This window comes from Orcinus orca, chromosome 19 (genome assembly GCF_937001465.1).
Source record: "Orcinus orca chromosome 19, mOrcOrc1.1, whole genome shotgun sequence".
NCBI lineage: Eukaryota > Metazoa > Chordata > Mammalia > Artiodactyla > Delphinidae > Orcinus > Orcinus orca.
In genome coordinates this window covers 50,755,682-50,769,475 of record NC_064577.1, presented here as the reverse complement: position 1 = coordinate 50,769,475, position 13,794 = coordinate 50,755,682, and positions in this window count along the sequence as shown.

The window sequence follows — 13,794 nt, the reverse complement described above, 5'->3', positions numbered from 1 at the left end:
GACAACCGCTGATCTGTTTTCTGTTCCTATAGTTCTGCCTTTTCCAGAAGGCCATGTAATAAGCAGCCTTCTGAATCTGGCTTCTTTCCTAATGCTCTAACACAATACTTTAGAGGTTCATCCACGCTATTGCATGTATCTGTAAGTCATTCCTTTTAATTGCTTAATAGTATTTCATTCTATGGATATACCACAGTATTTTCACCAGTTGATGAACATTTGTGTTGTGTCTAGTTTCTGGCTGTTATGAAAAAGCTGCTATTAACATCTGTGGACAGGTTTTGTTATGTATTTTGTATATATTTTCACTTTTCTTGGGTAAATGCTTAGCTGTAAGATTGTTAGGTCACATGGCAAGTGGATGTTTAAATTTAGAAGAAACCATCAAACTTTTTCCAAAGGGGCTGTGCCGTTTCGCATTCCCGCCAGCAGTGCGTGAGAGGTCTGGTTGCTCCACATCTGTGTCAGTACTCAGAATTGCCTGTCTGTTTATTTTTCAGTTTAGTCATTCTGATAGATGTGGATACTCCTTTTTTTTTTTCTTTCTGATTTCTACTGACACGTTTCTCCTTTGGGATAAATGTGCAGAAAATCCTATCTGACCAAATAAAGCCAAGAGGAAATTTAAGAGGAAATTTACATAATAAGCAAAAATATATTTTGCTTCATAAGAAAACACAAAGATAAGAATGAAAAAATGAAGATGTGAGGAGCAGGTGTTGGGAAGAGGGACTGAGGTATGGGGTCTCAACCTTTCCAGGATGGTTCCTTTTTGTTACCCATCTAGGTAGGACACATACCTTTGGCCAAATTTTCTGATTAATCCATTGGGAAAAATTCACTTCTGCTCTCAGCATAGATTATAAAACCCACCACTTTTTGTTAACCCCTGTTTTCCACCTTAGTCTCCTTTAAACCAGAAACGCCAGCTCTCACAGAAAGATGGGTGGGACAATGGCATTGCTAAAATAGCCACATGGAAAATGATTATAAAAGATACACATGCAAAGGAAGACCTCACCCTTGACCCAAAATTATGTTATTTTTTAGTTCTTTAGAAAGTGATTTGACATGAAGAGTCTTTGAATTCTTCTGAGGACTCATCTTTTTTTTTTCTTGTCACTCCTCATTCACTTCATTGGCACACACATTTTCAGGATAATCTTGCAAGTTATATCTCGGTCATTTAGTTCCAGGCTCCATTGAGACTATTATGGCCTCTGAAAGAGGCTGTTTGCATCAAGATCCAGAAAACTCAGGTCTGAAATAGAGACTACAACCCCCTCCTTATGCATGAAATTGAAAGGAAGGCATTTCTTCCAGCTGTATTTGGGACACACACCAGGGGCTTTGTTTATCCATGGTTGCACCTCTGTGCAGCCAGCAAAAGGAACAAAACACCCCACATCCTACCGTGACAGTCTATGTCCCACTTCCTTTCATCCAAGGAGAAATTGCTGCTTGTATCCAAAGCTGCTTACACCTATCACCTCTCTTTTACCAAATGCAAGGGACAACAAGGGGGCAGAGGGGTGGGAATTTTGAAGAATTCAGGTAATCTGCTGACTGGTTGGCAAGGCTTATTTTTGGTTTCTAGGTAATAAATCATGACTTACAAGCAGAAGGCTACTCCTGGCTTCAGCCGTCATCTGCAACCATACTCCCCAAAGCCCTGTATCCAGGGTGACCCAATACTTTGGCAAATGGAGAGCATGCGGAAACGGAGCATTCATGTTTGAGAACCAGACTCTAGACATTTGGTTCAAAAAGTGATGGTGACACAATGGGGTCAAGCGATGCTGTCAGGAAGATAGCTACTAATAATAGCTCATATGTACTGAGCACTTGCTCTGTGCCAGCCACCAGACACTCCATATGGTCTTTTTTTTTTTGGCCACACCACACGGCTTATGGGATTTTACTTCCCTGACTAGGGATCGAACCTGGGGCCCAGGCAGTGAGAGTGCTGAGTCCTAACCACTGGACCGGCAGGGAATTCCCATGTTCTTTTCTCTTTTTTTAAATTAATTAATTAATTAATTTATGGCTGTGTTGGGTCTTCGTTTCTGCACGAGGGCTTTCTCTAGTTGCGGCAAGCAGGGGCCACTCTTCATCGCGGTGCGCGGGCCTCTCACTATTGCGGCGTCTCTTGTTGTGGAGCACAGGCTCCAGATGCGCAGGCTCAGTAGTTGTGACTCACGGGCCTAGTTGCTCCGCGGCATGTGGGATCCTCCCAGACCAGGGCTCGAACCCGTGTCCCCTGCATTGGCAGGCAGATGCTCAACCACTGCACCACCAGGGAAGCCCACCTGTTCTTTATTTTTTTATTAGCCCTATGATAGGTCCTATTGATATTATTAACTCAGTTTTACTGAGGCTTAGTGAGAGAGTGACTTTTACCTAAGGGCCCATAGCAGATGGTAGAGCCAAGTTAAAAGCAGGTAATGTGAGGGACTTTCCTGGTGGCCCAGTGGGTAAGGCTCTGTGCTCCCAATGCAGGGAGCCCGGGTTCAATCCCTGGTCGGGGAACTAGATCCTGCAGGCATGCTGCAACTAAGACCCAGTGCAGCCAAAACAAATAAATAAATAAATATTTTTTAAAGATGTTAAAACCAGGGCTTCCCTGGTGGCGCAGTGATTGAGAGTCCGCCTGCCGATGCAGGGGACACGGGTTCGTGCCCCGGTCCGGGAAGATGCCACATGCCGCGGAGCGGCTGGGCCCGTGAGCCATGGCCGCTGCGCCTGCGCGTCCGGAGCCTGTGCTCCGCAACGGGAGATGCCACAACAGTGAGAGGCCCGCGTACCGCAGGAAAAAAAAAAGAGTTAAAACCAGGTGATGTGAGTCTTCATTCTTAACAACTACTAAATTCTATCTTAACTAGAGCCCCATTGCAGCAAAAATCCACAGGTAGATAAGTCTAACAACAGGAAAATGTGAAGACCAAAATTTCCCAGATTTTGAATTCTACTTCGAAAATCAAGTCATTCATTTATTCATTTAACAAAGATTTATGAACATATACAGATGCTGGGCATACAATAGTAACAAGATAACTATGGTTCCCTCCCTCATGGACCTTACAATCTTAAAGAGAAAGAGTTTGTAGAGAGACAATTACAGTAAAAAATGATGTATTTTATCAGAGCTATGAAGGCACAATGCCAAAGGGAAGGAAGAGGCGCCTACATCTGATTGTGAGAGTGAGGAAAAGCAGCTGAGTCTCAAAGAATAAAGAGAAATCACCCAATAGACAAAGTGTGTATGTGTGTGTGTGCCTGCACACATGTGTGTACAGGTGCTTGTGCATATGGGGTGGAGTACTGCACAGAGGGGAAAAGGAAGCATAGTGTTCATACCTGAGAGCAGGTGTTTGGTGTGCCTGGAACACAGGGTTCAAGGGGAACAGCAGGAGCGGAGGATGAGGCTGCACAAGGAGGTCAGGACCGGGTCTTTGAAGGGCCTTACAAGGGCCTTTAACTCACAGGCAACAAGAAGCCATTAAAGGATTTTGAGCAGAAGCATGACATAGTCAGATGGGTATCAAGGGAATTCCCTGGTGCTCTAGTGGTTAGGACTCTGCGCTTTCACTACTGTGGGCCCAGGTTCAATCCCTGGTTGGGGAACTAAGATCCAGTAAGTCAAACGGTGCGGCCAAAAAAAAAAAAAAAAAAAAAGATGGGTATCAAATTCCAACTTGGTCAGTCATGGAAGGAGACATGGGGGCAGGGAGATAATCTAGGACGATGGGGCAATTTCGAAGAACAGAAAAGATAAAATGCCTAACCTGGGGCAGTGCCCCTGGGGACGGGGAGGAGGGGACAACGGGAGTATGATTAAGGAGACAGAATCCCTGGAGTTGAGGACTGCTTCACCATGAGGTAATGTAATGGTTAACCGCATGTGGCTCCAGACTGCACTGGTTGCATACACTTCATAGCAATGTGACTTGGCCAAGGTATTAATACTTAAACCCACCTGCCTCGGTCTTCTCATCTGTAACATGAGGACACAATAGTACTTACAGCAAAGGGTTGTGGCTAACATCAGATGAGATCCATGCATCGAGAACAGTGTCTGGCACAGTAAGTGCTCAACAAATTTTCTGTATATATCATCTTAGTATGAGAAGGGGAGGAATCTAGGCTGGGTCCCGGGTTCCTGACCTGGGTCACTGTCAACGTCAACTAGGTGCAGGCTACTCGCCCTGAGAAGGTTGTAATCTAATAGAGCACCTACTGAAAAAACATTGTGAAACTGTTCCTAATGGGCCGCAACTAAGATTTGATGTACTTGTTGAGCCACGGAAGTAATAAGCGACACTCCTGAGTAGCTCCAGGTTCTGGGCTGCCTGACTCATAGCAAGATTTTCTGCCTTTGTTCTCAGAAGATATTTTTCAAATATCAAAAATATTTCATGTGATCCTAATGCTCTTAAAGTAATCCCAGGTCACTGAAAAAAGTACTAGGTACTAGGAAATGCTCCCTGAAAAGATAATTTCTTCAAATATCTAAGTTAAAAAAAAAATTTAACAAAGCTTTCTAGAACTTTCTATGTCTCCCCTGCACGCTGCCCCCCCAGGTGAATTCTATCTCCTCTGAATTCCTGGGAGTAACGTTAGTGGGAATTTATGCTTGGCTCTTCTATTTTTTCCTTTCAGGAGTAGATCTGAATCTACTCCTTCCAGTTTGAATCTCTTTTACTTTCAGAGAGACACTATGGTATAAATGATTTTCAGCATGTGGTGTTGCCTTCTAGCCATCCATCTGTTCATCCATCCTTGGATCCATCCACCCACCCACCCACCCATCCATATACCCACCCAGACCCTTTGACTGTGTGGTACACTGGTGAAGAGCCTAGAGTTTGGAGCCAGAAACACCACTATTAAACTTTACCACTTAGTACTTACAAGACCTTGAGGCTGTCATGTGACCTCTCTGAACCCAACTCCTTGTTTGTAAAATGAGGATACAAACAAGTATCTCCTCGCATTTGTCTTGTGAGAATTCAATGAGAATGACTACTAACATGAAGCACAGCACGGGGCATGGACTACACGCTCAGTCATTGGTATATGTTTGCCTTTATTATTCTGCAAACCAGACATTGTGCCAGTCACTGAGCACACAGCAGTGAACAAGAGAGTTAGGGGCCTGGCCTTCATGGAATGTATAGTCTAGAAGAGGAGAAAGACATGGAATTAGTCATTTCTCCCAAACAAACCCATCTCATTAAACAGTACTACTATTCTCCCAGTTTATTAGGTTCAAAATCTAGGAGTCATCTTTGGTTCCTATCAACCCCCCCTTCCCCCTCCCCGCACACCCAGCCCCCATATCTAACCCATAGCTAAGTCCTGTTAGCTGTACCCTCAAAAGATATCTCAAATCTGGCCAGTTTTTACCATCTCCTCTTGCCTGGACTCATGGCAACGACCTCCTTAACTGGTCTCCTTACTTTCATTCATGCACCTTATAGCACATTTCCAAGAATAGCCACAGGGATCTTTTCAAAGCTTAAATCAGGGACTTCCCTGGTGGTGCAGTGCTTAAGAATCTGCCTGCAAATACAAGGGACACGGGTTCGGGCCCTGGTCCGGGAAGATCCCACGTGTCGCGGAGCGACTAAGCCTGTGTGCCACAACTACTAAGCCTGTGCTCTAGAGCCTGCAAGCCACAACTACTGAGCCCATGTGCCACTACTGAAGCCCGTGCACCTAGAGCCTGTGCTCCACAAAATGAGAAGCCACTGCAACGAGAAGCCCGCGCACCGCAAGGAAGAGTAGCCCCCGCTTGCCGCAGCTAGAGAAAGCCCGCGCACAGCAACGAAGACCCAACGCAGCCAAAAAAAAAAAAAAAAATCAAAGCATAAATCAGATGTTGCCGGTCCTCTGCTTAAAACCCTACAGTTAGAATAAAATTCAACCTTCAGGGCCCTACTTGCTCTCATACCTGCGGTCACACTACCACAGCCACCTGGACAGTCATTCTGTGCCTTGAAGCATGAAGCTCTTCCCATCCTCCTATGCCTGCCTCCTCCTCACCCACCAGGCCTCTGCTCAGATGGCATCTCCTCAAAGGGGCATCTCTGACCACTGCACCTCATTACCCCCACCCCCATCACTCTATCCTCTTACCTTGTTTTATTTTCTTGATATCACTTCTCTTTTTTTCTGTCTCTTTCTCCCTCTCGCCCCTCCTCCCTCCCTTCCTTCCTTCCTCTTTCTCCCTCCCTCTTTTAAAAATCTCTACATATAACTGGTCTCCATGAGGGACAGGACTTTGTCTTCTTGCCTCCGTATCCATGTGCCTTGAATAGTACTCGGCACATAGTAACTGCTCCATAAATATTTTCTGAATTAATGATTGAAGGACTGAGTGAATAGTAAAGTCTGTGTGATCACAAGAACAGTATGGCTGGGGCAGCGTGGTGATGCCTGCTCAACTATGTACTGGAAAAGACTTCCATCTGTCTCAAACTGAAATTCAGTCCTGCCTGATAGCAAGAACTTGGACTAGAATTTTCTTAGGATTCCTTCCAATCCGAGATTCTGGGATCCATGCCTTTTACTGTGTCCTGAAGTGTCCTCCTTTCACCTGGTTCTTAGCAATACTCGTATTAAAGAGCTGCTGTGGCCAAATGGTTGGTGAAATGGAGACCTGGCCACCATTCTTGAAAGAGCCATGGATCACCTTCCTAAAAGAGGCACTGCCAAAACTCTACTGAGGTTATTTTATAGCTGATATCATAACAAAGGCTCCCATTTGTAGTGCACTACTACGTTTCATCCACCTTGCCTCCCTCTTGGCTAATTCTTACATCCAGTCTGCAGAGTAAGCAATTTCTCCCTCCTCGTCTTGCATGTAAGGAACCTGAGGCCCAGAGAAGACCCCCGACTTGCCCAAGGTCACAGAGCTGGTTAGAGTGGGGAGCTGGGGGGCTTCCCCGGTCCAGTGGGTAAGACTCCGTGCTCCCAAGGCAGGGGGCCTGGGTTCGATCCCTGGTCAGGGAACTGGATCCCGCATGCATGCTGCAACTAAGAAGCCCACATGCTGCAACTAAGAGTCCACATGCTGCAACTAAAAGATCCCACATGTTGCAAGGAATATCCCGTGTGCTGCAACTAAGACCTGGGGCAGACAAAATAAATATAAAAAATATATATACATTAAAAAAAAATAGTGGGGAGCTGGAATTCAAATCCACGTCTGTCTGGCTCTGATATCTGGGCTGGTTCCCCAACAGTCTAGAGCAGGGGTCCCCAACCCCCAGGCCGCAGACCAGTAAGGGTCTGTAGCCTGTTAGGAACAAGGCCACACAGCAGGAGGTGAGGGGCATGCCAGCAAGCAAAGATTCACCTGCCGCTCTCCACCGCTCCCCACCGCTCCCCATCGCTCCCCACCACTCCCCACTGCTCCCCACCGCTTCCCATCGCTCCCCACCACTCCCCACTGCTCCCCACCGCTCCCCATCGCTCCCCACCACTCCCCACCGCTCCCCACCGCTCCCCACCACTCCCCACCGCTCCCCACCGCTCCCCACCACTCCCCACTGCTCCCCATCGCTCCCCATTGCTCGCATTACTGCCTGAACCATTGCCCCCCCTCCGTCCGTGAAAAAATCGTCTACGAAACCGGTCCCTGGTGCCAGAAAGGTTGGGGACCGCTGGTCTAGAGGGCCAACTCCTTAATGTAGGCGGTAGATGGCACTGATGTCAACCTAGCTGATACTAATTTAGGAAAACAATCCTGAGATAAAGAGTTGGAGAAAGAAGACTCTGTGATTAGCCTGCTGGCCCAGCAGGAATGATGGGTTTTATCTATTGCAGGTCAGAGCTATTTGGCTTCTGAAGATTCAAGGACAGGCCTGTGCGGACCTTGGAGAAAACTGTTTTCAAAGACAGTGAGCCCATGATGGGCTCCTCTGGGCTGTGCCAGTGGTGGGCAATGTCCTCACCGTAATGAGAACCTGTCAGGTGAGAGGAACAAGGAAGGGTTTGTAGGGAAACGTGTGCCAGGAAGGCCCTGGACAGAGGACAAATGGGAGCTGGGGTGCAGGAGAGAGAAGAGAAGTAGATATGCCCACAGTATCTACTTCTTTTGTAGTCCCCTTCCTTCTCCCAGGACGTTCTTCACTGCATCCCTGGCTGAGGTACCCTTTTGTTCTTATAGTCTTTCATTGGGAGAGAAGGGAATTAGCTGAGCAGTGAGGGGGGACCTCCATAGACAATTGCCACCGAAATCCCACCAAGTTTTTAAATGTCACCTCCTCAGAGTGGCCTCCCTTGACCTTCTCCTCTAAATAAGACACCCCTCACCCCCACCATCATTCTCTCTCTCTTTTTTTTTTTTTTGCTGAGCTGAGCAGCTTGTGGGATCTTAGTTCCCTGACCAGGGATTGAACCTGGGCCCTCGGCAGTGAAAGCCTGGAGTCCTAACCACTGGACGACCAGGGAACTCCCCCCACTATCATTCTCTATTACTGCACCCGAGCACTTCTCTTACCACCATTTCTCACAACTGGAATTACATACTTACTAATTTTCACATTCTGTGTCTAATTCTCCCCCTAGGGCAAAGACCATCATTTTTTTTATTCACCAGTGTGTGTTCAGAACCAGAACGGGGCTGGTGTGAGGGAAATGTTCAACAACTATTTGTTGCATGAGCGAAGGAATGAATGGTGTCTGGGTGGCTGATCCTCAGACGGGTGGTCTCTGTGGCATGGAAATAAATCACAGTGTGTTCATTCCCCTCAACGTCTGCGTATGAGGAAAATCATGTTAGGTTAATACCAAGGATAGGTCCAAAGGGGAAGTCAGGACCACTCCCCAAGAGGTGTCTGAGGAAGTCCTACCCCTTTGCCGACTGAGGTGCAGGGCATTGGGCGCTGCTTTTTTTCTTTGTGGTACGCGGGCCTCTCACTGTTGTGGCCTCTCCCGTTGCGCAGCACAGGCTCCGGACGTGCAGGCCCAGCCGCCATGGCTCACGGGCCCAGCCGCTCCGCGGCACGTGGGATCCTCCCAGATTGGGGCACGAACCCGCGTCCCCTGCATCGGCAGGCGGACTCTCAACCACTGCGCCACCAGGGAAGCCCTGGGGACTGCTTTTATGGAAACGAGCCTAAGTCAGCTCAGCCCTGGTCTCTCCTCCCCACACCAGCCCCCACTCAGTGCCCAGCGGGGGGCAGGTCATGCTGGGGCTTGCCCCACGTTGTGCTGCCAGGAGCTCCCGCCAGCTCCTATCAGATATATGCCGGCTGTTGGCAAGCGAGAAGGAAGCGAGCTGTTGCAAGAACAAAGTCTGTCACCCTCCTAGACTGCAAGTAGTAGCTGAGGGAAGCCAGCTGGTACCGGGTTAAGGGGACCGTTATTTGCCATCTTATAAGCAGGTGTTTGAGGGTCAGATTATTTCTCAGCAGGTTGAAAAACGGGGCAGGCATGATGTTTTGTTTCTCCTTTGGCCTTCCTGAGAGCAGGGTTCGCCCATGACGTCTGATTGACCTGGTTCTTTTAAGGGGGACCTTGAAATGTAGCTGAGCATACAGACCCTACACTGTGCCTACCCATTCTTCCCAGTGCCATCCTTTGTTTATCAACTGTGAGACCTCCGATAAATGTCACGAGAGAAGATAAATGGAGCCAGGAGACTCCTCACTATGGCCTCAGCGAGATGCATCACAGTCCAGATTGGGCCTCTCTTTGGGACTTCTAGATGGTAGGAATCTAAGGAAGGGAAACAAAGTTCTGCTTGTTCTTATGGGCTTTCATATCAGAGATGTTCCCATCGTGGGTCTGCACATTTAGAGATGATGGTCATTTTTTTTCCCACTAGTGTGAGGGGCTTAGATGACCTTGATTTGCCCTCACATTTTATTTTCTTTTAATTTTAAAAAATTATTTTATTTTATTTATTTATTTTTGGCTGCATTGGGTCTTCGTTGCTGTGCACAGGCTTTTCTCTAGTTGCGGCAAGCAGGGGCTACTCTTCGTTGCGGTGTGCGGGCTTCTCACTGCAGTGGCCTCTCGTTGCGGAGCACAGTCTCTAGGTGCGTGGGCTTCAGTAGTTGTGGCATGCGGGCTCAGTAGTTGTGGCTTGCAGGCTCTAGAGCGCAGGCTCAGTAGTTGTGGCGCACGGGCTTAGTTGCTCTGCGGCATGTGGGATCTTCCCGGACCAGGGCTTGAACCCATGTGCCCTGCATTGGCAGGTGGATTCCCAACCACTGCGCCGCCAGGGAAGCCCCACATTTTATTTTCTGGAAATAAAGTTAAGACTGTTTATTGATCACCTACTATATTCCAGGCACTGTACTCGGCATATTTTCCAAAGTTGTCTCACTTCACTGGTATAAAACCATTTCAGGCTAGATTATTATTTCTTTTATATACATGAGAAGATGGAGGTTCAGAAAAATAAAATAAATTTACTAAGCCCCTCAGCTGAGAGACTGAGTCATAATTTGTACTCAGGTTGCCCGGCTCCTAAATTTGTGTGTTCTTCCCATCCAGGACCCATGAAGAACAAGAATGCTGGAACAAATTACAGGGTAACCCAAATACATTACTCATCAGTATGAATCTAACACTAAAGATTGTTTAGCTGTTTGCTTTTACCGGAAAGTGACAGAGGAGGGGGAGGAGGGGGGAATTTTTCTTTTGCTGGGGTTCGATCGGCTCTCGGCATCCTGTCCAGTCCAGACAACCCGAGCCTCTCTAAGTAGGCCACCTTGCTACTGTAGTGTCAGAGAAAAGGTGACTTCTGTAGGGACTAATGTTAACTTGGCCCAAACTTCCATCCAGGGTAGCTGAAGGATCTGCATCATTGGATAAGAACCACACTTTTTCAGTCCAGGAATATCTGTGGGGATAAAAGCTCCAATAAAATGAAAGTTAGCCTGTATTATTGTCTCCTGCCCTAAACCAGAGGCATCTCAGCAAGACAGAAACCCCAAAGCAGTGTCTTGTCTCGGAGACCAGTGACTTAGTCACCTGGACCTCTATCCTTCTGCAGGAGACAAGCCTCTGCCTCTGCCGTCTGGGATGGAGCCTGAGCTCTCCCAGCCCTCGGCAGCCCAGCTCCAGGAAGTTTGCTGCTTCCTTATCTGAGATGTATTATTAAACTGTGATCATACTGTGAGAGGAGCCAGCCAAAGCAGTGGCTATTAATAGGGAGGTGAAGAAAGCTGATTCAGGAGGAAGCTGACTTAGACAGGAGGGGCCAGCCTGGCCACCTTGGCCTACAATCCTTGGCCAGAGGTCAGCGAGCGAGAGAGACCTGAGCTCTTTTCGTTCCTGGGCCAGAGTCAGCACTGTCTGGATTTCTCAACTTTGGAAATAGAAACCTGAAGCAGTCCTGATCAAAGGGATATACAGCTGTCTTTCCCAGGTCCTTGGGGAGTCTCAGAGCCCTGAGAACAAATAAATAGCTACGACTCAGCAGAGCTGCAACCCTTCCCTCACGATGTCATCGGTCGGTGCGTCTTGGAAAGGTGCTGGGGCTACATTTCTGTGGTCTCCCTCAACTGAGAAGCCAGTGCTGACCCAGCCCTTGGCTGGCCAGACCTTCCCATTGACAGAGACGTCAGAGCAGGAGATTCTATTTCTGGCTTCTTGATAAGGCTTGGGAAAGTGGGCGTTACAGAAAGGTGCGAGGGGAGAATGAAGGGCATGGTGCAGAAGGGCCTGACAATGTGGGAGAAAGTTTTCAGTAATTTCTGTTGATGTGATGCTTTCTTCAGGGAGTTGAGACTTTAGCCATTTGGTAGACTTGCCATCCTCTGGCAGCTGGAAGCAGGATAGATTCCAAAATCTGGCTATGGCATGCCACAGGAAAAATAGAAGTGCTCCTGGATGCTGGGTTCAGCGTATCCCTTACTCTGTGCCAGGCTCTGAAAGAACACATGTTCTGCATATGTTGCTACATTTAGTCTGCACCAGCCCCCACACGGGGGTATTATTACCCCTCTTCTAAGGGGAAAAAAGTGAGATTCAGAAGGGTAAAGTGACTTGGTCACACAGTAGGTGACAAAGATAGTACTAAAAACTAGGTCTGTCTAAGGCCAGAAGAAAAGCCAGGCTTCCTGCCTTTGTGCCTAAAGCACATCCCTATCTTTTCTGCTTCTTCTACCTTGACCCAGCTGTCTCCCCTCTGTTGCTAGTCCAGTACTCATACTGAGGTCAAGGTGGGAAAGGTCTGTATGTGTGTTGCTGGGAGGTGCTGAGAAGTGGGGGAGTGATATGTTACAATCTTCTCACCTTTCTTTTAGTTGGTTAGTTGGTTAGTTGAGGTATGTTTCCTCAAAGTAGAAGATTCATTTTGGTTCCTGGATCTCTGAAGAATGCAGATAGGATGTGGGAGACTTTTTCTCCTTCCTTCCTAAATATATTTATTAAGTACCTATTGGGCTCAGCTCTGGGTGGCCTGGGCACTCTCAGATTATAGGACAATTGAATGACAGCATTGATCTGGTATTTTTCTCTGCTGTTTTTCACGTATCCTAGGAACTATCCATGTGTGTATATCTCTTTAGAGTTACAAAGGTGTCATAATCTACACAGTTATATGTATCTATAAAATACTTCTTCACAGAAAAGAAAGAAGTGACTTTCCTTCCACTGATTGTCATATGGGCCACTTCCTGAACTTGAAAGAAATTCCGGGATCCCAAACTCCATGTCCTAAACCCTAGCACTTACATGAGGAAAGAGTTTCAGCCCCCAGCAGTCAGGGCACCCTAAATACTGAGGTGGGACCAGACCAAGCTTGGTAGTTTCCAAGCCCTCAGGCAGTAGATCATCTAGGCTCTTGTTTTGGGGTCTTATGTACTCTTTTGGTCAATTCTTTTTTTCTTCCTTTTTTGGAAAGCAAACAGGTAGCCTACCAGCAACAACAGTCAACAGGATGATGGCAGCATCTAGGTTCAGAGAGCAGCCTCCTCTCACTGGAGTCAAAGTTAATTAATTCCCACTGTACCTTGAACTAGGTCACCTGCGCGTCTGTGCTGGGGCCTGAAGGGGAGGGCGTTTCTAGTCTCGCTCTTGGTGCACATCCTGGGCAGGGGACATGGAGAAGTGGGTATATTTCACCTTTGCGTGGGGTTGTCTCTCCTCTTCTCCCCCAGGGAGGTGACCATTTTCAGATCTGTGGGTGGGGAGGAAAATCTTCTCTTCCAGAAATAATCTCTTTCTGCAGCGGGGTTTGAAGCTGGACCAAAAGCTGCTAGTGCTATTTTTACCCAGCTTGCAGTTCAGGGTGTAAATAGCAACTCTGGCTGTTTTTTCCCACAGCTGACAGCAGAGTCGACCTCTTCGAGGCAAAGGCATTCTGGTGTTTTGCAGAGAGGAAACAACAGAGGTTGTCCTGGGGCCCAGGGGATGATTCCTTGACCACTGGGTCAGGGTAGAAACAGGGGCGGCATCTCCATGGCTCTGTTGTCCCGTGATAGCTGTAAACACCAGGCCCCGTGATAGCTGCTCCGCTGAGGCTGATTTAAGGAAGCTCGATGTGGAATCAGGAGGGGAAGTCTTGGCCTGAGCTGCTGAGGGTTCCAGGAGCCTGAGCTCCCCCTGACTGCCCCCTTGCCCCACCTCTCTTGCATTAGCAAGCACTTCCTCGGAGGTTGCTGCCCTTGGAGGCTTCCTTGCCCCAAACCCACCAGATCAGGAGCTGAAGAAAGATAAAAAAAAAAAAATCCACTCAAGGCTGCCCAGATGACAGAATGTCTCTATAAATATCCGCCTCCTGGTTCTCAAGTGATTGGAGGCCCCGCAGTCTTCAGCGTTGGAAGTGTCATT